This window comes from Myodes glareolus, chromosome X, assembly GCF_982192425.1.
Source record: "Myodes glareolus chromosome X, mMyoGla1.1, whole genome shotgun sequence".
NCBI classification, from domain to species: Eukaryota; Metazoa; Chordata; class Mammalia; order Rodentia; family Cricetidae; genus Myodes; species Myodes glareolus.
Window position 1 is genome coordinate 658581 of NC_142053.1, and position 22992 is coordinate 681572.

The 22992-nt window shown below is 37.0% G+C and overlaps 2 pseudogenes; both read right to left on the bottom strand.

Annotated features, from left to right (window-relative positions):
- Positions 1 to 12091: 12091 nt before the first annotated feature.
- Positions 12092 to 13408, bottom strand: LOC125395887 (elongation factor 1-alpha 1 pseudogene; annotated as a pseudogene).
- A 5211-nt stretch (positions 13409 to 18619) lies between these two features.
- On the bottom strand, positions 18620 to 19379 carry LOC148117186 (charged multivesicular body protein 5 pseudogene; annotated as a pseudogene).
- Positions 19380 to 22992: the final 3613 nt, after the last annotated feature.

Consider the following 22992-nt stretch of genomic DNA (forward strand, 5'->3'; position numbering starts at 1 on the left):
GACGTGGTCTATTGTACCATATTGGAATAGAAGCAATCCATAGGGTCTCATCCTCTGTGAAAACAAAAGAAAAATCTCTTTTCCAAAGTATCATATCCTTAGATTCAAATTCTAAAATCAAGATACCTTTAGAACATATATGCAGGTTCAGCTTAGCAGCCCATTTAATGAAATGATTTTTTTTTGTACTTAGCTCCTTCACAGTCAAATTTTTTAAAGAAAACACAATAAAATACATAATCCAGACCCTCTGTGAATTTTCCATTTTTACGTGGCTTATTATTTTTCTTTATTTCTTTTAGTCTATAACTATCTTTACTCTGTCTCTTTAAAGACTTTAACCTTTTTTTAAAGACATTAACTTTGTTCTCTATATTCCTTTTCTTCTCTCTCCCAAGCCTATGTACACCATCCAACACTGTGACCCATTTAGAGGTCTTTTATGTCTGAATCTGTCCTATTGTGAATCTGCAATTTTTTTACTGTACAGGAACACTTTTGCTTTGTGCCTTTAAATTAAGTACTTAAGAATCTAAGCTGTGACATTCCTAGGTCAAAAACAGGTACTGCCTGCTTGCCCCACCCAGCCCAACATGGCAGAACCGCTCGTGACTCTGAGCCTTGCACATTGCACTGCTAGCATGGCAGAGGCACTTGACCTCTGAGCCGCAGCACGCAATGACTCCCTTTTAGACACACAGCGAGTCTAGTTGCCATCAAACAAATCGTAGCACTTTACTCCAAATGCTCCATTCAAAAGCTCTGTCTCCTGCAGGAGCCAGACAGAGATTGCGATGGAGGCACAGCCCACAAACTGGTATTTCAAAACCACCACTTTCTAGTAGACCTGATCCCGCTGCCTACTCAGGCAGGAAGAGGCGAGCCATGGGCATGGTCTCAGCTACTTTGTTCCCGACCCCGAGTGGGCACACAAACGTCCGGGCCCAGAAATGCTCCATAGCTGGAAATTGCACCAGCGGCAGGGCCCATGAAACTGCATTTTAAAATGTCTCTCTCTCTCTTTTTTTTTTTTTTTTCCTGCTGCTATTGCTGAAACAGGAAATTTCTCTAAGGCACATCCTAGCAAACAGCAAAAAGCTGTGTTAAACCCTCTTTCCCTTTTTTTAAAGTCCTCTCAGGTTTTTAAGTGGATTTAGTTACCACGTTGGGCAGCCAATCTGTTGCATAAGGAGCGGTGGACTGCATTCCCACCCGGATCCCGGCTAGCTAACCCCCGAAATAATTACACGGAAACTGTATTCTTTTAAACACAGCCTGGCCCATTATATCTAGCCTCTTCTTGGCTAACTCGTACATATTCTTTTAACCCATTTTTAACAATCTGTATGCCACCACAAGGTCGTGGCTTACCAGGAGGATTCTAACCCACGTCCATCTTGGGCAGGAGAAGCATGGCGTCTGCCTGACTCTGCTTCTTTCTTCTTTCTCCCAGCATTCTGTGTGTGTGTGTGTGTGTGTGTGTGTGTCTCCCAAACTAAAATTAATGAATAATTTTCATTACTAGTGCTAATATTCTGTAACTATGACAAGGCATTCATCATTAGGTCATGCTATTCAAACTGTAACTCATGGGCCATAAACATCAACATCTGCTAAGGGCTTGGCAGAAATTTAGAGTCTCAATGTTCATTCCAGGTCTATTGCATTTTAACAAGACCTCTAGGTGAATAATATGTAAATAAAAGCTTGACAATAATAAAGAGAGGCAGACAAGGGTCTAAACATTCCTTGAAGGAAGAACTATGCCCATAATATTCCTAGACCATTTTTATTATTATTGTTAGAAAATCTCATTATCCTTGCTTCTTGTTGCTTCTTATGTATATAATCTCCCCTGAGGGTTGAGGTGATTGAATATAATTGTTTATGCCTCATATCATAGTGGGGAGAGGACTGTACCACAGAATATCATCTATCATCATTACTATCACTACCACTACCATTCATTGCACAGCTAGCTAATATTTTTGAGTAATTATAATGACTTACATACCATTGAGTATCTTACATGCATTGCCTATTTATTTTTTCTTTCTTTTTAAAATTTATTTATTTATTAAAAATTTCCACCTCCTCCCATTTCCCTTCCACTCTCCCCCGCTCCCCCTCCAATCCTAAGAGAGGGCAGACTACCCTGCCCTGTGGGAAGTCCAAGGCCTTCCCCCCTCCATCCAGGCCTAGGAAGGTGTGCATCCAAACAGACTAGGCTCCCAAAAAGCCAGTACATGCAGTAGAATCAAAACTCAGTGCCATTATCATTGGCTTCTCGGTCAGCCCTCATTGTCAGCCACATTCAGAGTGTACGGTTTGATCAGATGCTCCATCAATCCCAGTCCAGCTGGCCTGGGTGAGCTTCCATTAGATCAATCCCACCATCTCAGTGGGTGAAGGCACCCCTTGTGGTCCTGACTTCCTTGCTCATATTCTCCCTCCTTCTGCTCCTCATTTGGACCTTGGGAGTTCACTCCAGTGCTCCAGTGTGGGTCTCTGTCTCTATCTCCATCCATCACTAGATGCATTAAAATTAAGAAGAGCATCAAATTAGGTTCGAATGACTGGAAGTGTGTTTAGAAGCTCATTGGTATTCATAGTTCTCATCACACCATGTGTCCTACAAAAGATAAAGGAAAATCATAATTATCAGCAATTAAGAGTTTGAGAAGTACTGTGAAATATATATTTTAAAATACAGATTTTTGTGCAAATTTAAAATCCAACTACATGTATTTCAGTGTTTACTTACAAATAAAAGGTATTTACTGACCCTCTCTTGATTTTTGTGATGTCAGATGAGATCATTCTATATACGAGCGATTTTCATTCAGGTACCTGCTATATTGTCTGATGAATGTTGACATAGTATAGCCTAAAAATGAGGTCTGTGACTTTCAAATCAATGATGTTATTTGTAATATGTTAACAAATATAAAAACTTTAGTCCACTTCACCTATATATTTCAATAGCCTTGAAGTTTAAAAGCTAGATATTATTAAAAATTTATAAGCAGCATTGTTTGTCATAGCCAAAACCTGGAAACAACCTAAATGCCTCTTGACCGAAGAATGGATAAGGAAAATGTTGTACATTTACACAATGGAGTACTACACAGCAGAAAAAAATAATGACATCTTAAATTTTGCAGGAAAATTGATGGAACTAGAAAACATCATTTTGAGTGAAGTAACCCAGACACAGAAAGACAATAATCACATGTCCTCACTCATAAGTGGGTTTTAAACATAAAGCAAAGAAAACCAGCCCAGAAATTACAATCCTAGAGAACATAGAAAACAATGAGTACCCTAAGAGAGATATACATAGATCTAATCTACATGGTAAGTAGAAAAAGACAAGATCTCCTCAGTAAATGGGAGCATGGGGACCTTGGGGGAGGGCTGAATGGGAAGGGGGAGGAAGGGAGGGGAGTGGAGAAAAACATATAGTCCAATAAAAATCAATAAAAAAGTAAAAGATAATCTATAAGAATTTTCTTAACAAGGGATAGTTTCCAGATCCTTTCCTTTTTTGTAACATAGTTTTTATATACAGATGTTCATTAATAATTTTAATTAAATGTTTTTCCCTCAAGATTTTCTGTCTAATCACCTCTCTCTTTTGGTTTTTTGATCCATTCTAAATTGTAGAACAATACAAAAAATGATGATATATCTGCATACCTAATTAGAAATGCCAGTTGCTGCTGTTTTTTTCCCCTGTATCTACCTAAAGGCTAATTTTATATGAGGAATAAAAGATCCGGCTAAGGTGGTGAACACCTTTAATTCTAGCATTTGGGAGCTGCTAGATTTAAAGGTGCAGGTGGATCTCTATGAGTTAAAGACCAATATGTCTACATGATGAGTTTCAGGTCAGTCAAGGGATTCATAGAGAAGAGACTGTCTCAATCCTCCCACAAAAAAAACCCGAAACATTACAGTTAAATTGCCTTTGACTCATTCTCAAGATCTGTTTTTTTCTCTTAAATGCAAATGGCATCATAATTTTTAACAGTCTTGCAATCTATTTTTTCATATGCATGCATTCCATGGACAAATATATTAAAAACATACCTAAATAGGGCCTCAGTGGGTAAAGGAACTTGGCATTAAGCCTAGTGACCTGATTTTGATTCCCTTAACTAACTCCCAAAAGCTGTCTTCTCACCTTCACATGCTCACTGTATGCATTATACATACTATAATATATATATATATAATTGTATAATTTATAGTATATAACTATATTTAAAACATTTTTCTAAATGGCATTGTACATTAAATGTTATTATGAAATTTGCTTTTAGACAATCAAGATGGCACTCTGGGTAAAGGTACTATTGCCAAGCCTGACCATGCACACACACAATAAAAAATAAATGTAAAAAAATTAAAATTTTGCTATATTAGAATTGTTTTTGAAATCCAGCCTTCTTAGTAAATAACACATTTGATTTAATACTAAATATGTTGCATTTATTATGCAATACATTATGCCCATTTATTTAATCATTAATCTTATGATTACTTTTATGATATCTTTTTTATCAAATTGCTACAAAGAATAGCCATTTTCTTTATTTTTTAAATTTAATGCTTTATATTTCAACCTTGAGGAAATGATTTTATATATGTAGTAGGATAAGAATGTCATTCTATTTTTAGTATTCACTTGGATTGATAGACTTTATTTGAAATTGACCCCTCTATAATCTCCTCACCATTTTAGTACTACCAATCTCTTTTGTAGATATGGTTCTTGTTCTAAGATATCTATTATGATACACATTATATTTTACTTTAGAGATACTATCCTGTGTAATTACCAAAATTAACACTAAGTATAGAATTATAATCAATTTCTAAACAATAATTTTAATCCAATATTTACTGAAATTAAAGGTTTATGAATTTAAAATAGAAAAAATAATTTAATATTATGAAATAGTTAAGCTTTTCTGTGGAGTTAAAAATATGAAAATGAGCATGTGAGCATATAATACCATCAGGCGTCCAGTTTCTCTCAAAAAGTGAAGCATTTATGCAGTAATACATTTGTGGGAAAGGGGCCCTCATCTAAATAATCTGAGGTTGGCTAAGCGGTTAAACAAACTGGCTGATCTTGCAGAGGACTCAGGTTTGATACACAGCACCTACATGGCAGTTTACAATCATATGTAACACCAGTTTCAGGGAATACATACATGCAGGCAAAACACTCATACACATAAAGAAAGAAAACTAAACAATCTGAAGAGTAATCTAAATATTCAATATCCACTCTGTTATTTACTTTATTATCCAGTGGGTATTTAGGCAGTAGATAAATGGTATATTTACAAGAATACTGATTTCAAAGGTACAATCATAAGTGAAAGAAAAAAATGTGATTTATTTATTTTACCTTTTAAATAAATAAAAGTATTATTTATTTAATTCTAGCTAGTAGAAGTATAAGGAAGTGAGACCTTTTTCAAAAACATTTTGCAGTTGTCTGTTTATGGTTCTTTGTAATATAAGGAAAGAAACACCACACATGAACTACACTCACCTTATTTCCATGAACCATGAGGTGATGTGTGGTGACCAGGGCTTTGAAAACTACCACCCAGCTGCTACTCCAAGCTTTGGCAGAAAGGACATTAGCCAAATGTTCAACACTCATATTTGTTTGGTTTATGTACTGTAGTAAACCTAAATCAGAGATGGTGAAAAGCATTAAAATACAGGTTGAGAAATAATTTTAATTCACTTCATATAGCTACGTTTCTTTTTATTTTACTATTTGATGCACTAATATTCTCTCTCTCTCTCTCTCTCTCTCTCTCTCTCTCTCTCTCTCTCTCCCTGCCTATCTGTCATTTGAAGTGGAGATATATATATATATATATATATATATATATATATATATACACACATATATATACATATATATATTTCCTAGAATTCATTATCTGGCCTTCCCATAGTAATATACACACATGCATATGTGTGGTTTTTTTTGCTAATGTCATTACAAGCAAAAATAGGAAATGAGACCCTTCTAAAAAGCTAGGGCTGTTTTTTGAGACAGTGTCTCATATATGAAAGGCTAGTTTCAAACTCATTATGTACCTAATCTAATAATGGCCTCATACTCCTGATCCTTCTGCCTCTACCTCCTGAATTCTGGACTTACAAGTGTGCTCTATCACTCTGGATTTATGCAAGTATATGATGGGGATGTTATAACATTAGAAAAAACACTCTACCAACTGAGATACATCGCTAGTTGGAAATTGACATTCTGATTGCATCATCTTATATCAAGAGTCTAAGTTATTTAAATACTTTTTGGTATTCTAAAATTTAGTATTAAAAAGACCATTGGTAAACTGGGCGGTGATGGCACATGACTTTAATCCCAGGATTCATAAGGCAGAGGCAGGCGGATCTCTGTGAGTTCGAAGCCAGCCTGGTCTACAAGAGCTAGTTCCAGGACAGGCTCCAAAGCTACAGAGAAATCCTGTCTTGGAAAACAAAACAAAGCAAAGCAAAACAAAACAAAACAAACAAAACAAAACAAAACAAAACAAAAGGCCATTGATGCTAGGCCTTCTGACAGGTCCGTGATCCCAATACAGGCAGAGGCAGGAGGACTGGAACAAGATGAAGGATAGACTGGGCTACACATGAGATCTGTCTCGAAATACCAAAACCCCAAACCCAAAACAAAACAGAAACAAACCCTCCAGTGGTTCTTCTCTGCTTGGTGGAAGGTATGAGCAGTGATCTGGAACTTTTCCTCGTTGGATGTTGATGGGTGGGGAAAGGAGGGAAAGGATCTCTGGTAGAAGTGGCAGCCTCCTACTCACTGGCCAGATGTTTCGGTTCTGGTTCCATGGGCTCATTGGTGGTTGCCCCAAGGGCAGCCTTGGACACAGACAATCCCATGTTTTAGTCAAAATTCTAGAAAGGTTGTTAGTTACCACAAGGATGACTGCACAACAGAGATGGTTGTGGTGTCTGTTCCCTCTTCTTCCCGACCAGCGGGGACCAGCACCCTGGGCAAAGGACTACCAGTTCCTGCAGGTGACAGTTAATAGGTGACATTTCTTTTGTGTCACATGATAGCATGTTTAAACTTGTACAGGGATTCTGGCAGAATGCCAGGAAAGATGGACAACCGGTCTGTGAGGGTAGTAGTGTGGTATACTTGTTTGGGCTCTGAGGGCAGACTCTGGACTGGTAGCTAGCATCTCAACATAAGTGGAGAGTTAACGATAAAGTAAGCAGACTTAAATGCTACTAACAATAATTTTTCTTCAGAATGCTTAAATCTGCAGTTACTCTCATCCAGAATATACTGCATTTCTAATAACTTTTTTCTTTTAAATCTTTCATTGCTCTTAGCATTGTGGTTATATTTTTCCACTAAACCTTTGAAAATATTCACAGTAATTATAATAATTGCTTTAAAATATTGGTGGAGCTGGGAAGATGGCTCAGCCATTCAAAGCACTGTGGTTGCTCTTCCAGAGGACCTGTGCTCAATTTCCAACCACGGTGGCTCTCAGCTGTAACTCTAGTCCCAGGGGATCCATTATGAAATTCTGAACTCATTGGGCAGAGCAGTTGCACGATGCACAGACATACATTCAGGCAAACTCACACATAAAATAAAAATAAAATCTCAAAAACTCAAATGTTCATTTGCTAATTCTATCATCTTTGATATTTTTATGTTTTGGTTAATTTAATTTATTCCTTACATACAATTGCATTTTTCTGCTTCTTCCTATATTTACTAGTTTTGATTTTGATGACAAAAAGTGCTAATTTTGCCTTCTAAAAGCAAAATGTACTACTGTTTTGGACAGTTAATAGACATGCAATCACAAAATAAATGACCTTTTGTGACAGGCATTTTCACTGAAAAAAATATATTCAAGAATAATTTATGTTGTAGTAGGTAGTATTTCATTTTAATTTTTAATATTTAATAATTATTTCACTTCCTTCACAGATCATAATATTTGTCTATTATTCATCTAGTAATGGGCATTTGGTCTGTTTTGCCTTTGAACTATTGACTAATGTGCAAGTATTTGTTTGATTACTCACTTTTAGTCTTTTTGTCTATTTTAATTTATTTTAAATTTAATCCATTTATATTTTTGTGGTGCTGGGGGTACAATCCAGGGCCTTGCGCATAGTAGACAATTGTTCTACCTCTAAGCCACCTTAACTTCCAGACTATGAGTTGATTTTGTCTCTTTATTCACAAGTTATAAGATGCCTATCTATTATGGATTGTTGTCACTAAGATACATCATTTTCATTTTCTTTTTGATTGTTTTTTCACTTTCTTGACAGTGACTATTAAATCATAATTTATTCAATAAAATCCAATTTATCTATTTTTTGTTACTTATGCTTTTAGTGCTGTATCTAAAGATGCTTTACCTAATTCAATGTTATGAATATATATTCTTATTTTGTAGTTTTATAGTTTTAACACATATATGTAAAAATCTATGATACATCTAAAATTTTACATTCATTTATTATGTATACACACATATACCATGGTGTACTTGTGTAACTCAAAAGATAATTTATAGGAGTCTATATATATCATATATATCTTAATATTCTACAGCTAAAGCAATGCCCATGTATTTGATTTTTAATTTTACCATAAATGGAAGTAGTTTTATTTTCAGATTAATCATTATTAGTATATAGACATACTACTGATGTTTCTATATTAGCTTTGCATCCTGCAACTTTAATTTTTATTTTATGTACTGCGTGTGTTTGTGTGTGTGTGTGTGTGTGTGTAGGCAGAAGAATGCTGTAGTATCCATGTAGAGCTCAGAAGAAAACTTATGGGAGCCAGTTTTCTTTTTCTGCCATGTTTGTTCCTAGACTTTACCTCGGGGCATCAGGTTTGAATCAGCATGGTTCATTGAACCATGTTTTTGGTCTGTGCAACTTTAAAGAGCTCATTTATTAGCTCTAGTAGTTTGGTGTGGTAAAACACACCTGTAATCCAGCACTCAAGAGGCAAAGGCAGGATAATGATGAGTTTGAGGCCAACCTGGGCTACAAACTGAGATACAGGCAAACCTAGGCTATGTATCAAGACATAAATAATATATAAATCAAAGAACTTGATTTTGCATCTTTTCCAGTTTTGAAGGGCTCTTATTTCTCTTTTTCTCAATTTCTATGATTAGAATCTCCAATATAGTGGTGGTAGAAGTAGTAGGAATAGACAACTTTATCTTGATACTGTTTTTATGCAGAAAGCATTCAACTTTTTTTTTAACCACTGAGTTTGTTGTTAGTTGTGGTTTATTCATATATAACCTTTTCTGGTGGAGGATGCTTCTTTTATTTCTAGTATAACTAATGTTTTCTTTATAGTAATGTGTTGACTTTGGTCAAGTGCACTTATATCACATGACATTTTCCCTGAAGAAATGTGAGTAAATACCTATTCACTTTAGTTGAGAATGACTCAAAGGCAACTGCATCCCCAAAAGCCCACCCCAGCGTGAATGGTGGCTAATGAAATTTGAAAACCTAGAGCTCACTGTTGTCGGGGTTTCTGTCCTGTTCAGTTCCTGAGATTGTTAAGTCCCAAAGAAATCACACAGAGGTCTACATTAACTTTAAACTTCCTCTCTGTTTGTCCCACCTATACTTCCTGCCTGGCTACTGGCCAATCAGCATTTATTTAAAATATAATTGACAGAATATAGATAATTGTCCCACACCAGCTCACTGTAAAATTTTGAAGCCAAGTTCAAAAGGTTGAAGAGGGTCTCCTTTAGTTACATCAATTTGTCTAAGAGTATTTCTCATCAGTCGTTATTGCTTATATATGCTTGGGGACAGAGGGACCTGGTGAATCTGATCAGCTTTAGTGACTTACTCAAAATAATGAGTTATTTACTTCAAGTGTCTTAACTCTTTTCTTGAAGACTTAAATGTCTTACTTCACCTTAGAACATCCTGTATTTTAAGCTTTCCTCCTAGCTGAAAGGTTTTATTTCAGAGGAAATTGCTATACAACAATTTATCCTGCATCACTTGAATTGATCCTGTAATTTTATTCTGTAGCTCAGGCTGGGCTGAAACTAGTGATAACCTTCCTGCTTCAGTATCTTGAATACTGGGATTATAAATGTGAGCCACCACAACTGACTCTTCACAAATACACACACACACACACACACACACACACACACACACACACACATTGAACTAGCTTCAAATGTGTAAGGAAATACCACATTGATCATATGGTACAATTATTTTTGTACGCTGACTAGTTAGGTTTGCTAGTAACTTATTGAAAACTTGTGAATCTGCATTAATGGAGAATATCGGCATTTGGCTTTGTTGTGGCCTTTTTGGTTTGGTGTCAGAGTAGTAGTGATGAGTTAAGAAGTTTTGAGGATTGTTTACATTCCTGATTTGGAAAATTTTATGAGGAATTGGTATTAGTTCAAATAATTGGCCAAATTTACCAATTAAACTGTGTGGTCCATGGTGAGTGGGAAAATTTTCAATTGCCAATTTGATCTGTTTATTTCTTACAGGTCTTATTTAGATTTTTTTAAATTCTTGTTGGTTAAGTTTCAGTGTTTTACATTTTTTAAAGATTTATTTATTCTGTTATCTAATCCAGTAGAATATAGAAATACATAGCTTTCTTTAATAATTCTTATCATTTTTTGCAAGCTTGACAGTTTTTACAACCATTTCATCCTCAATTTTAGAAATTTGAATCTCTATTTTCAAATGGTCAGAATTACTTAAAGAATGTTGGTTTTGTGGATGTCTTAAGAGAATGAACTTAATTTTTAAACTAATTTCCCTATTGTTTTCTATGTCATTTATTATCACTCTAACCCTTATTATAACCTTTCTTCTTCTCAAACTGAGTTTAATTTGATCTTCGTTTTCCAGTTCCTTAAGATAGAAACTTAGATTGTTGATTTCAAATCATATCTCTCTTTAAAATGTACTTTTAGAACTATAAAAACTCCCATGAGGCATTGCTTATGTTGCATTTCATAAGTTAATTATAGGATAGTGTGTTTATTTTACTTAACCTCAAAATATTTTGCTACTTTCCTTGTGATTTTGCTTGACCCAATAGGCATTTTAAAATGTTTATAATTTTCATAAATTTGTGAACTTTGTAAATTTCCTTAATTATTTTTTTCAGTTGTAGTTAGAAAACATATATTTTATTATTTCAATTATTTAAATTGATTGAGGCTTCTCTTATGGTCTAACATATGATATAACCGTAACATTTGAGAAGAACGTGCATTGTCCTACTGGATCCATATTACAAGTTGTCTGTTAGGTTAAATTTTTTCATTTCCTTTCTGAACGTCTACCTGGTTGTAGGTACTATTAAAAGTAGGATTATGAAGTTCAGAAGTAGTTATTTTTTTAATTGTCTCCTTCTTCTTTGATTGAGTCAATGTTTTTTTTTTTTTTGCTTCATGGATTTTGAACTCTATTGTTAGGCTTTTATATTGGTTATATCCTTCTGACAAACTAACCAGTTTAACTTTATGCAATGCCCTTGTTTTCTCTACAAAAATATACATTATGTGTAACATTAGTTTGGCCATTCCAACTCTTATGATTGCTGTTTTTCAGTCTTTTACTCATAGACTATTTGAATGTAAGTGTCTACATAGGGAACAGCATAGAGTTGGATCATACTTTTAAGCCATTTTAACAATCTCTTCCTTTTGATTGAATTAATTCATTTCTTTTTAATTCAATTTCCAGCAACTTAGGATTTAGTTCCAATATTTTGATAATTTTTTATATCTGTTGATCTTTGTTCCTTCATTAGTGCTTTCTTTTGTGCTGTATAGGTATTTTGTATTGTATCTTTATAACTCTTCTGTTTCTTTTTTTTTTCTCATTAAACTTGTTTTAATGGGTCTCAAAATTCTGTGACAGATTTTTGGTCAAGTTGCTTCCACTAAAAAGTACTGATTTTGAAAACTAATAACTTAAAACTGCCACACACAAAAAAATGGTCCACAAAACATTCTCCTTTCCTTCTGAAGGTTTTACGATGCATTGTTATCATTAACCAGTCTTTTACTATTAAACTTAAATGGCCAATTGAGACAAACAGTTCTGAGACCGTTCTTCCACCACTGATTAAGACTGGGGTGGCAGGTGTTAGGGATAATATTCATTTAGCCTTCTGAGCTTTCTGGGCAGACTTGGTGACCTTGCCAGCTCCAGCAGCCTTCTTGTCCACAGCTTTGATGACACCCACAGCAACTGTCTGCCTCATGTCACGAACAGCAAAACGACCCAGTGGAGGATAGTCAGAGAGACTCTCAACACACATGGGCTTGCCAGGAACCATATCAACAATGGCTGCATCACCAGATTTCAAGAATTTAGGGCCATCTTCCATCTTTTTTCCAGAACGACGATCAATCTTTTCTTTAAGCTCAGCAAACTTGTATGCTATGTGAGCTGTGTGACAATCTAGTACAGAAGCATAGCCAGCGCTAATTTGGCCTGGGTGGTTCAGGATAATCACCTGAGCAGTGAAGCCAGCAGCTTCCATTGGTGGGTCATTTTTGCTGTCACCAACAACGTTGCCACGTCTAACGTCTTTGACAGACACGTTCTTCACATTGAAGCCCACGTTGTCCCCTGGAAGAGCTTCACTCAAAGCTTCATGATGCATTTCAACAGACTTTACTTCTGTTGTCACATTAACTGGAGCAAAAGACACCACCATTCCAGGTTTTAGAACACCGGTCTCCACTCTGCCCACAGGAACAGTCCCAATACCACCAATTTTATATACATCCTGGAGGGGCAGTCGCAGAGGCTTGTCAGTTGGACGAGTTGGTGGCAGGATACAGTCCAAAGCTTCCAACAGGGTGGTCCCACTGGAACTACCATCTTTGCGAGTGATCTTCCATCCCTTGAACCAAGGCATATTAGCACTTGGCTCCAGCATGTTGTCACCATTCCAACCAGAAATTGGCACAAATGCTACTGTGTCAGGGTTGTAGCCAATTTTCTTAATGTAGGTGCTGACTTCCTTAATTTCCTCGTATCTCTTCTGGCTGTAGGGTGGCTCAGTGGAATCCATTTTGTTGACATCAACAATTAGCTGTTTCACACCCAGGGTGTAAGCCAGAAGTGCATGCTCACGGGTCTGCCCATTCTTGGAAATACCAGCTTCGAATTCCCCAACACCAGCAGCAACAATCAGGACAGCACAGTCAGCCTGTGATGTGCCTGTAATCATGTTTTTGATGAAGTCTCTGTGTCCTGGGGCATCAATGATAGTCACATAGTACTTGCTGGTCTCAGACTTCCACAGGGAGATGTCAATAGTGATACCATGTTCATGCTCAGCTTTCAGTTTGTCCAAGACCCAAGCATACTTGAAGGAGCCTTTTCCCATCTCGGCAGCCTCCTTCTCAAACTTCTCCATGGTTCGTTTGTCGATTCCACCACACTTGTAGATCAGGTGGCCGGTTGTAGTGAACTTGCTGGAATCGACGTGTCCAATAACGACGATGTTGATGTGAGTGAGTCTTTTCCTTTCCCATTTTGGCTTTCAATTAGCGGTGGCTTTCACAACACCTGCGTTCTGACGGCAAACCCGTTGCGAAAAAGCAACTCTTCTGTTTCTTGACTATACTTTCAAAATAGTTTCTTTTTCCACCTGGTAATTTTAATTAACAACTTAGAATAACTGATTTTTGTGCATATATGCATATGTGTGAGTCTGTGCACATGTGCGTGTGTGCGTGTGTGTGGTATACACACATATGAGGGGTTGTTTTACATGTCTGTGTGCCAGCAAAGGCCAGAGGATGATGTTAGATGTCCTACTCTATTATTACTCTCTGACTTATTCCATAGAGACGGGTTCTCTCATTGAACCTGAAGCCAAGTTAGGGACCAATAAGCCCGAGTGACCCTCCAGGGTCTACCTACTTTAGTATTGGGGTTATAGGTTTGTGTAGGGCCACTTCCAGCTTGGTACTGGAATCTGAACTTTATGCATGCACACTAAGTACTCTTTTGTTTTGTTTTCGTTTTTTCGAGACAGAGTTTCTTTCTGTAGCCCCAGCTGTCCTGGAACTAGCTCTGTTAGACCAGGCTGGCCTCAAACTCAACAAGATCCACGTGCCTCTGACTCCTAAGTGTTGGGATTAAAAATGTGTACCACCGCTGCCTGGCCATTAAGCACTTTTAACTTATGAATCATATCTCCATCCTCTCCTTTAGTTTTGATTCAAATTTTATTTCAATAGTATTAGAAAAACTTTGCTCAAATACATTTCTGTTCCATTCCTCACTTTTTTTGCTATTATTGTTATACAAAATTACATATTTTATGTGTAAGTATACATATAGTATATATTCATAAATATATTCTATAATTCCTTCTTTATGTAGCTATTTTCTGAGCAGAAGAATAAAGTGTAATAAATGTAGTAGGGACTCCTGATTGCCATAGTTTAGAAGTCCTGGAACTAAGCAGTCTTCCTGCCTCAGTCTCTCAAGAAGTTGGGGCTACAGGTGTGGACAACCACATCTGGCTCTCTAATTTTATTCCTGGGAATGTCTTCTAATCTTCATTTTGGAAGAATAATTTTCCTAAATATAAGATTCTTCACTGATATCCCCACCCTCAAAATCTAGAAAGTACCATCACACTGCATCCTGGCCTTTGTAGTTTCTGACAATTTATCTGTGAATATTTACTGAGGGCCTCTTGTATGTGACACATAATTTTCTATTTTGTCATTTTTAATACTCTTTCATTGTGTTTAAGTATTTTGACTGTCTAAATGAAGATCAATCTTGATATATTACACTTGGAATTCTTTTACTATTTATGCTTCTTGAATGCATGTATTCATAGATTTCCCCAAATTTGGGGATTTTTTTACTGCATTTCTTCTTCTCTTACCTGGAACTCCCATTATGTGCATGTTGTTATGCTTCATGGTATTGCAGATCTCACTGGTGCTCTGTTCATATTTATTTATTATTTTAGCTTCGGCAGAGTGGCTATGCCTTAATCTACTGCTATTTAAGCCAGCAACTGAGACTCTGCAATCACTGGCCTGTTTCTCTGGCAGCAACCTAGCCACTCAGGTCACAACCTGGTGGGAATTCTTTTCCCACAGGCACTGGCTCTGCCACTGCGGTTAAAGGTTGTAGACAAGAGTTTTCCTGTCCCAACTGCCTGCTCCCAAATAACTGACAGCTTCTTCCCAAATAACTGACTTGGAGACTTAATATAAACTATAAATGTTTGGTTGATAGCTCAGGCTTACTACTAACTAACTGTTACATTTAAATTAACCCATATTTCTTATCTATGCTTTGCCAGGTGGCAATACTGATTAATAGAAACGGGTTAAATTAAGATGTAAGAGTTAGCCAATAAGAAGCTAGAGCTAATAGGCCAAGCAGTGATTTAATTAGTACAGTTTCTATGTGGTTATTTCAGGAGTCTGAACAGCCAGGAAATGAAAAAGCCACCACTTACAACAAACCCTATTTATCCAGTATTCAAAACTGCTTTCCAGACGTAGCCATGAGGCTCTCCCATTGAGAATATAAGATTTATTAAGTATATTTATCATAAGCACAAGGATATAGAGGATATTTCCCACCTAAAGTATACTGAAGATAAGTTTCAAGGACCTCAATTGTATGAATAAAGTCAGCAAATCACAGTGAAATAGCAATATTGTAATATGAAAAAGTCTTAATCACAGTGAGGCACCTCTAGTAGTCCAAGGACTCAAAAGTATGATAAAGCTTCATCCTTCTAAAATAAATGAGCCAGATTCTGGCAAAAGTATTATCTTCTTTTTAAACCAGTTACTTGCATAGAGGTTTTTTTTTCACTTTTCTTTGATGTACAAAACATTTACCCCATTATTTCAGGAAATGTGCCTTGGCAATTAGCTATCCCAATTTTGTTGGGACTTAGTCATTGTCAAGTGGCAACAATAATCATTAAGATTAAGACAACAGGCAAGATTTTGTCATTACAGTGAAAATATTAACATCAGAAGTAAGCTCTGACACTGTATGAGTACAAGTAATATTTGCAATGCTAATCTAATTTTAAAACAACTTTTAATGCAAACTCTATAAGGACTTCTTTAAAAACTAAGACAGGATCTCATTCTGTAGTTTAGGCTCACCTCAACAACAATCCCTCTGCATCAGTCTTTTGAATGCTGGGATTACAGACATGCGCAAGTACATTCAGTTCTAAAAGGACTTGAGCTTTTTGTTTTTTTTTCCCAATGTTGAGGGTAGAACATAGGATTTCTTTGTCAACTACATTCAGATGGACTAGTTTGGTCCTATTCTTGTTCCTTCCCAGTCAAGCTAGAGTTGGTGAGCTCCTATCAGCTCAGGTAAACTATTTCAGTGGGTGAACCCATCATGGTCTTTACCTCTTTGTTCATATTCTCATTCCTTCCACTCTTCCATTGGACTTTGGGAGATCCGATGTGGGTTTCTGCCTCTGTTTCCCTCAGTTTCTGGATGAACATTCTATGGTGATATTCTGGGTCCCTCCCTTAACTCCCTAAGGACCACTTTCAATGATATAATCATCCTCACAATATTACTTCTGACAATCAACAAGTATGAGAAATCTTTTCATCTTCTACTTTAGTCTTCAATTTCTTTTCAGTGATTAAGCTTTCATCATATTGTCCCTCCTTGTTTAGTTTTATATTTCTTATTTATTCATTTTTTGTATATTGAATGAGTATTTTTCCATATTGACTCCATTTTCAACAGTCTCATTATAGTATATGAAAGGCTTCTGAATTTTTATTTTTATTTTGAGACCACCCTGGAACTAGCTCTTGTAGACCAGGCTGGCCTTGAATGGATAGAGATCTGCCTCTGCCTCCCAAGTGCTGGGATTAAAAGCATGCTCCACCACCGCTTGACTAAGGCTTCTGATTTTTTTTATAAAAGTTTATTAATTTATAAAAGTTTCCATTTCCGCCCCTCCTCCCAACACCCTCCCACTCCCCCCACTCCCTCTCCTCCTCCCTCTCCATCCCTTAGAGCAGTCAGGGTTTCCTGTCCTGTGGGAAATTCAAGTTCCTCCCCCCTCCCTCCAGGTCCAGGAAGGTGAGTATCCAAACAGACTGAATCCCAAAAATCCAGTATATGCAGAGAAAACAAGTCCCAGTGTCATTGTCAATGGCTTTTCAGAAAGACCCCGAGCCAGCCACATTCAGAAAATCCGGCCACATTCAGAGAATCTGGTTGGATCACGTCCTCGTTCAGTCCCAGTCCAATTGGCCTTGGTGAACTCTCATTAGATCAGTCCCCTTGTAACAGTGGGTGAACACACTCCTCACGGTCCCGCCTTTCTTGTTCATGTTCTCCCTCCTTCTGCTCCTCATTTAGACCTTGGGGGCTCAGTCCAGTGCTCCAATGTGGTTCTCTGTCTCAATCTCCATCCATCAACGGGTGAAGGTTCCCTCTGGTCTTGCCTTCTTTGCTCACGTTCTCTTTCCTTCTGCTTCTCGTTTGGACCAAGGGAGTTAAGTCCAGTGTTCCAATGTGGGTCTCTGTCTCTATCTTCATCCATCACCAGATGAAGGTACTATGGTGATATGCAAAATATTCATCAGTATGGTTATGGGCCAAGGCCAGTTCAGGCACCCTCTCCTCTGTCCAGAGAACAATCTGGGGATCTCTCCTTGGACCTGGGATCCCCTTTATAATCAAGTCGCTTGTTGCTGTGGGAGCTCCTTCCGCTCCTTCAGCCAATTTCTGCTGAGTTACCAGCCCATTGGGGTATGGTCTCTCCCTCTTTACAAAAAGCAACAGTTGTCCTCCTCTCTCTCTCTCTCTCTCTCTCTCTGGCTTCTGGCTCCACTTCCGGCTCCTAGACTCCTTTCCTGTTCGCACAGAGGGGCTGTTGTCTGGGACGGTAATCTGTAAGTTTTTTCCCCTTTGAATAAATAACCATTCTATTAATCAGAAGAGAAAGTGGGAAGTAGTCTACAAGACATAGGCACAGGAGACCACTTCCTAGGTAGAACCCCAGTAGCACAGACAATAAGAGAATCAATGAATAAATGGGACCTCCTGAAACTGAGAAGCTTCTGTAAAGCAAAGGACACTGTCAGTAAGACAAAAAGGCTACCTTCTGACTGGGAGAAGATCTTCACCAACCCCTCATCAGACAAAGGCCTGATCTCCAAAATATACAAAGAACTCAAGAAACTAGACAATAAAACTCTAATTAACCCAATTAAAAAATGGGGTGCTGATCTGAACAGAGAATTCTCAACAGAAGAACTCTGAAGGCCAAAAGACACTTAAGGTCATGCTCAACCTCCTTAGCGATCAGGGAAATGCAAATCAAAACAACTATGAGATACCATTTTACACCGGTCAGATTAGCTAAAGTCAAAAACACCAATGATAGCCTATGCTGGAGAGGATGTGGAGAGAGGGGAATGGCTCATCCATTGTTGGTGGGAATGCAAACTTGTGCAGTCACTGTGGAAATCAGTGTGGCGGTTTCTCAGGAAACTGGGAGTCAACCTCCCTCAAGACCCAGCAATTCCACTCTTGGGAATATACCCAAGAGATGTCCTTTCATACCATCCTTGTTCTTTGTGTCAGTGGGAACACCTTCTGGAATTGCAGGCGCAGATGCTGCTTCATCTAAGTAGGAACTATCTTCATCAGCCAGAAGCTCATCACCCAGCGCATCCAACTCCGCTTCCAGGTTGTCCTCGTCTAACTCTGGGGTGTCATAGCTGCGATCCAGGACTTCCTGGATCTCGTTTGCATCTTCCATCATATCTTCCAGCTGGTCTTGTAAATCCTCAATCTGTTCAATTTTGACTTGCTTGTATGCCTTCTTCATTTCCTTTACTCCCAATTTCATGGCATCCACCGTGGTCCTGGTGTCCTTCAGAGACTGAATGGTGTAGTTAGCCTACTCCATGTTAAAGGACTGCTGGGCAAGGTTGTCTCGCTGCTGCTCATACATCCGCCTTTGCTTTAAAACCCTCAGGGCTTTCTGTTTGACCATGTTCTTGGCAGGACCCTCTCTCATCTTCTTCATTTGATCCTTATATTTCACTAGCTCAGCATCCAACCGGGAAATCTTTTTGTCAATGGATTCTGCCCTGCTATCCACTGTCCCAATGCAGTCAGTCAGGCTAGGCGGCGGAGCCTTAGGTTTCGCTTTTCCGAAGAATTGGTTCATCTTGGCTGGCGGCGAAGAAACCCAAACACTGGAGGAAAACCAGAAACGGAAGCCGGGGTATTTTCTTAATTAAGGATCCCTCTTCCTAAATCATTCTATCTCATATCAAGCTGACATAAAACTAGCCAGTATATTTTGTGCCCTGCTACTTTGCAGAAAATATTTATTGGTTCTAAGAGCTTTTCACTGATGCATTTACAGTTGTTGAAATATGGGATGTTATCTGCAAATAGGGATAATCTGACTAATTTTCTATTTGTATTCTTTTATTATCTTACCTTACAGATTTAGCTGAGACTTATTGTTATATTGAATAAGAATGAAGAGGGTGAGCACCCTTGTTTTGTTACTGACTTTAGCAAGAATGCTTTAGGTTTTCAACATTTAGTATCATAATGTCTATAGGCTTATTATATACAGCCTTTATCATGTAAAATTATGTTCATACTATTCCCAGTTCCTTCAGAGATTTTTATCGTGAGTGGATATTGAAGGATTTTTTATATTGAACTTTTAAAAAAGTGTTTCATGCATCTATTGAAATGATCAGGTGATCCTTAAGTAAACAAGCAAACCCAAGTACTAATAAGGGAGAAGGAAACAATTCAACCAAATCAGAAAATCAAAGAACAAAATCATAAAAATGAGTAATCGTCTTCCAAGAATAGTCTTCAATGCAAATAGCCTTGACTCACCAAAGATTAAGAAGCAAGATCCAAGTAAGTATTGGATATCTTTTTTCAAGAAGCTTCTTGTTACTGGCACAAATACCTACAATTTGAATGGCAAAGGATGAAAATCAACCTGCTAAGCACATAAAAACTAAAAGCAAGCTGGCATACCTATTCTTATATCTGATAAAGTAGACTTCAAACAAAAATTAGTGAGACAACATAAGAAAGCCACTAGAATGGTAAGGAGAAATTTTCATTTTGGAATGTCTTTATTTACCCATCAACTTCAAAAGGTAGTTTTGCTGGGTACAGAAATCTTAGATGACAGATATTTACTTTCTGTGCTTCTGGATTTTAAAGTTGCTAAAGATAAATCTGATGTCATTATGATATGTTTACCTTTATAGGTGAATTGGTTTTTGTATTGGTTACTTTTTTCATTTCTGTAATAAAATATCTGACAAAAGTAACTTAAGGCAGGGTTCATCTTGGATCACAATTTGAGGACATACATGCCATCATATTGGGGAAGGTATGGTGGCAGGAGGAAGCTATTTGCATTAAGCAGCTAGTCACTTTACACCCATAGTCAATTAGCAGAAAAAGACAAATACTGATGATTTGTTCACTTCCTTGTTTTTATTCAGTCTATTTCCCTAACCCGTGGAATGGTGCCACCTACACTTAGGGTCAGTCTTCTCTCTCCAGTTAAACTTTTCATATACATGTGTTTATATGATGATTCCAAATCCAGTTAAGTCAGGCCAAGGTGTAGCTCAGGGACAAAAGCACTCTCCTAGTGTGTGTGAGGTCCTGGATTCAATCTTCAATGTTGCAAAAATATTAATAACCTCTGAAATAAATCCTTTATCCAAACTCAGTTGACAATGAAGAGTTAACCATAATGGTGTTTTTCCTGATACCTTTTAATAATTCTTTGTTTGGTATACATTTATTTGGTATTCTTTTAAAAATGAACTTTGGTGTTTAATATTTTTGAGTATGGGTTATTTTTCTATACACATGTATGGTTAATACTTATATGTCTGGTGTCTGAGGTCAGAGGAAAGTATTGGATCCCCTGGAGCTGAAGTTACAAAAGGTTGTAAGCATCCATGCAGGTTTTGGGAATTGAACCCAGGTCCTCTGAAACAACAGCCTGTGCTACTAACTACTGAGCTCATCAGCCCCTTTGCTTCATATTTTTGACATCTTGGTAATGATATGTCATGGAAACATTCTTTTCTCCTTATATCTGTTTAGGATAAAATGTCTCTTATGTTTGGATAACCATTTCTCTAGATTTGGGGAACTTTCTGTTATAATTTTATTACATAGCATATTTATGTTTGTAGCTTTTATTTCAGATAATTCTATTCTGAAGATTCTTAGGTTTGGTATCCTCATTATATCCTAGACTTTACAACATTTTTGAGTTTTTTTTCCAGAATCTCCATTTTCTTGGTGATTTATCACATTGGCTTTTTCATCCATATTGTTTACTGTCTAATTAATTTTCCTCACCTTTATGTTTCTGACTTTCCTTTCCATGTACTAGATGTAATTCATTTCCTTGCATGCAGCATCATTGAAGACACTGATAATTTTTACTAGTAAACTTTGAAATCATTATCTGGCACTTTACCTGTTGAATTCAGTAGTTAAGGACTTTTGGAGGAGTCATGTTGCCTTAGTTTTTCATAATACTTGTGTTTCTGTGTTGTGATTTACACATTTGTTGACTTAGATATTCCTTTGGGTTCTATTTTGAAATCTTCTTATTGAGCAGCCTACTCTTGAGGGTTCATTATTTAGTACAGCTAAGGGAGTTAAAATGAACTAATGCAATAGAAACAACAACAAACTGTATACAATATAGAAATATATTTAAGTTGATTAGAACACATTAATTCATTACCAATTACCATAAAATAGCCAATAGCCCAATTATGTATATTAGTCAGGGTTCTCTAGAGTAACAGAACTTATGGGATAAAGCAGATTTATTAGAATGATTTACAGGTTGCAGTGCAACTAATCCAACAATCGCTGACTGTAAATGGAAAGTCCAAGAATCCAGCAGTTTCTCAGTCCACAAGGCTGAATGTCTCAGCTGATCTTCAGTCTGTGCTGGAATCCTGAAGAAGTAGACTCTAATGCCAGTGAAGGAATGGACTTGCTAGAAAGGTGAGAGAAAGCAAGCAAACAGCAAAAGCTTTCTTCATACACATCTTCTGAGTCTTTTCCTACCTCAAGATCGGGATTAAAGATTTGTCTTTTCCCAGTTCAAAAGATCTGGACTAAAGGCCTATCTTCTTTCTTCAAAAAATCTGGATTAGAAGTGGAGCTTTCTACTTCAAATTAAGCAAAAATCCCTCACAGCTGTGTCCTCCATTTTTGGGTTTTAGATAATTCCAGAAGTAGTCAAGTTGACAAGCAAGAATAGACATCATATAAAGTTTTCTATTAAATTAAAACTTATTTAGTGTATGTATAGAAATAGTAAATGAATGAGATGAAGAAGATAAAGAAAGAGGAAAAATAGGAAGTTAGGTAAAAGAAAAGAAAGGAAAAAATAGATATTGTTATGGAGGGAAGGAGAAAAGAGCAATAGGTTAAAACAAATAAAAGAAAAAAAAATCCCAAAAGAACAAAGATTACCCAATATGAGAAAGCTGGAATACAAAAATAGGCAAATGTAAGAAGAGGACTAAAACATAAAAACATTAGAGTTAGGCTGATGAGATGGCTCAGCAGGCAAATATGCTTGCTATACAAGCCTGACAGCCAAAGATCAACCCCTGGAATATAAGGGTAAAAGGAGAAAGTAAGTTTTACAAAGTTGTCCTCTGACTTCCACACATGCACTGTGGCATGTGAACCTGCAGTCATCATATACACACAGTAAATAAAGTTAAGAGTTAAAAAAAAACCAGTAAGCAAAATCATAATACTAACAAAGAGTATAGAAAAAAAGGAGATGTGAAAGCATAGGGGTCAGAAAGA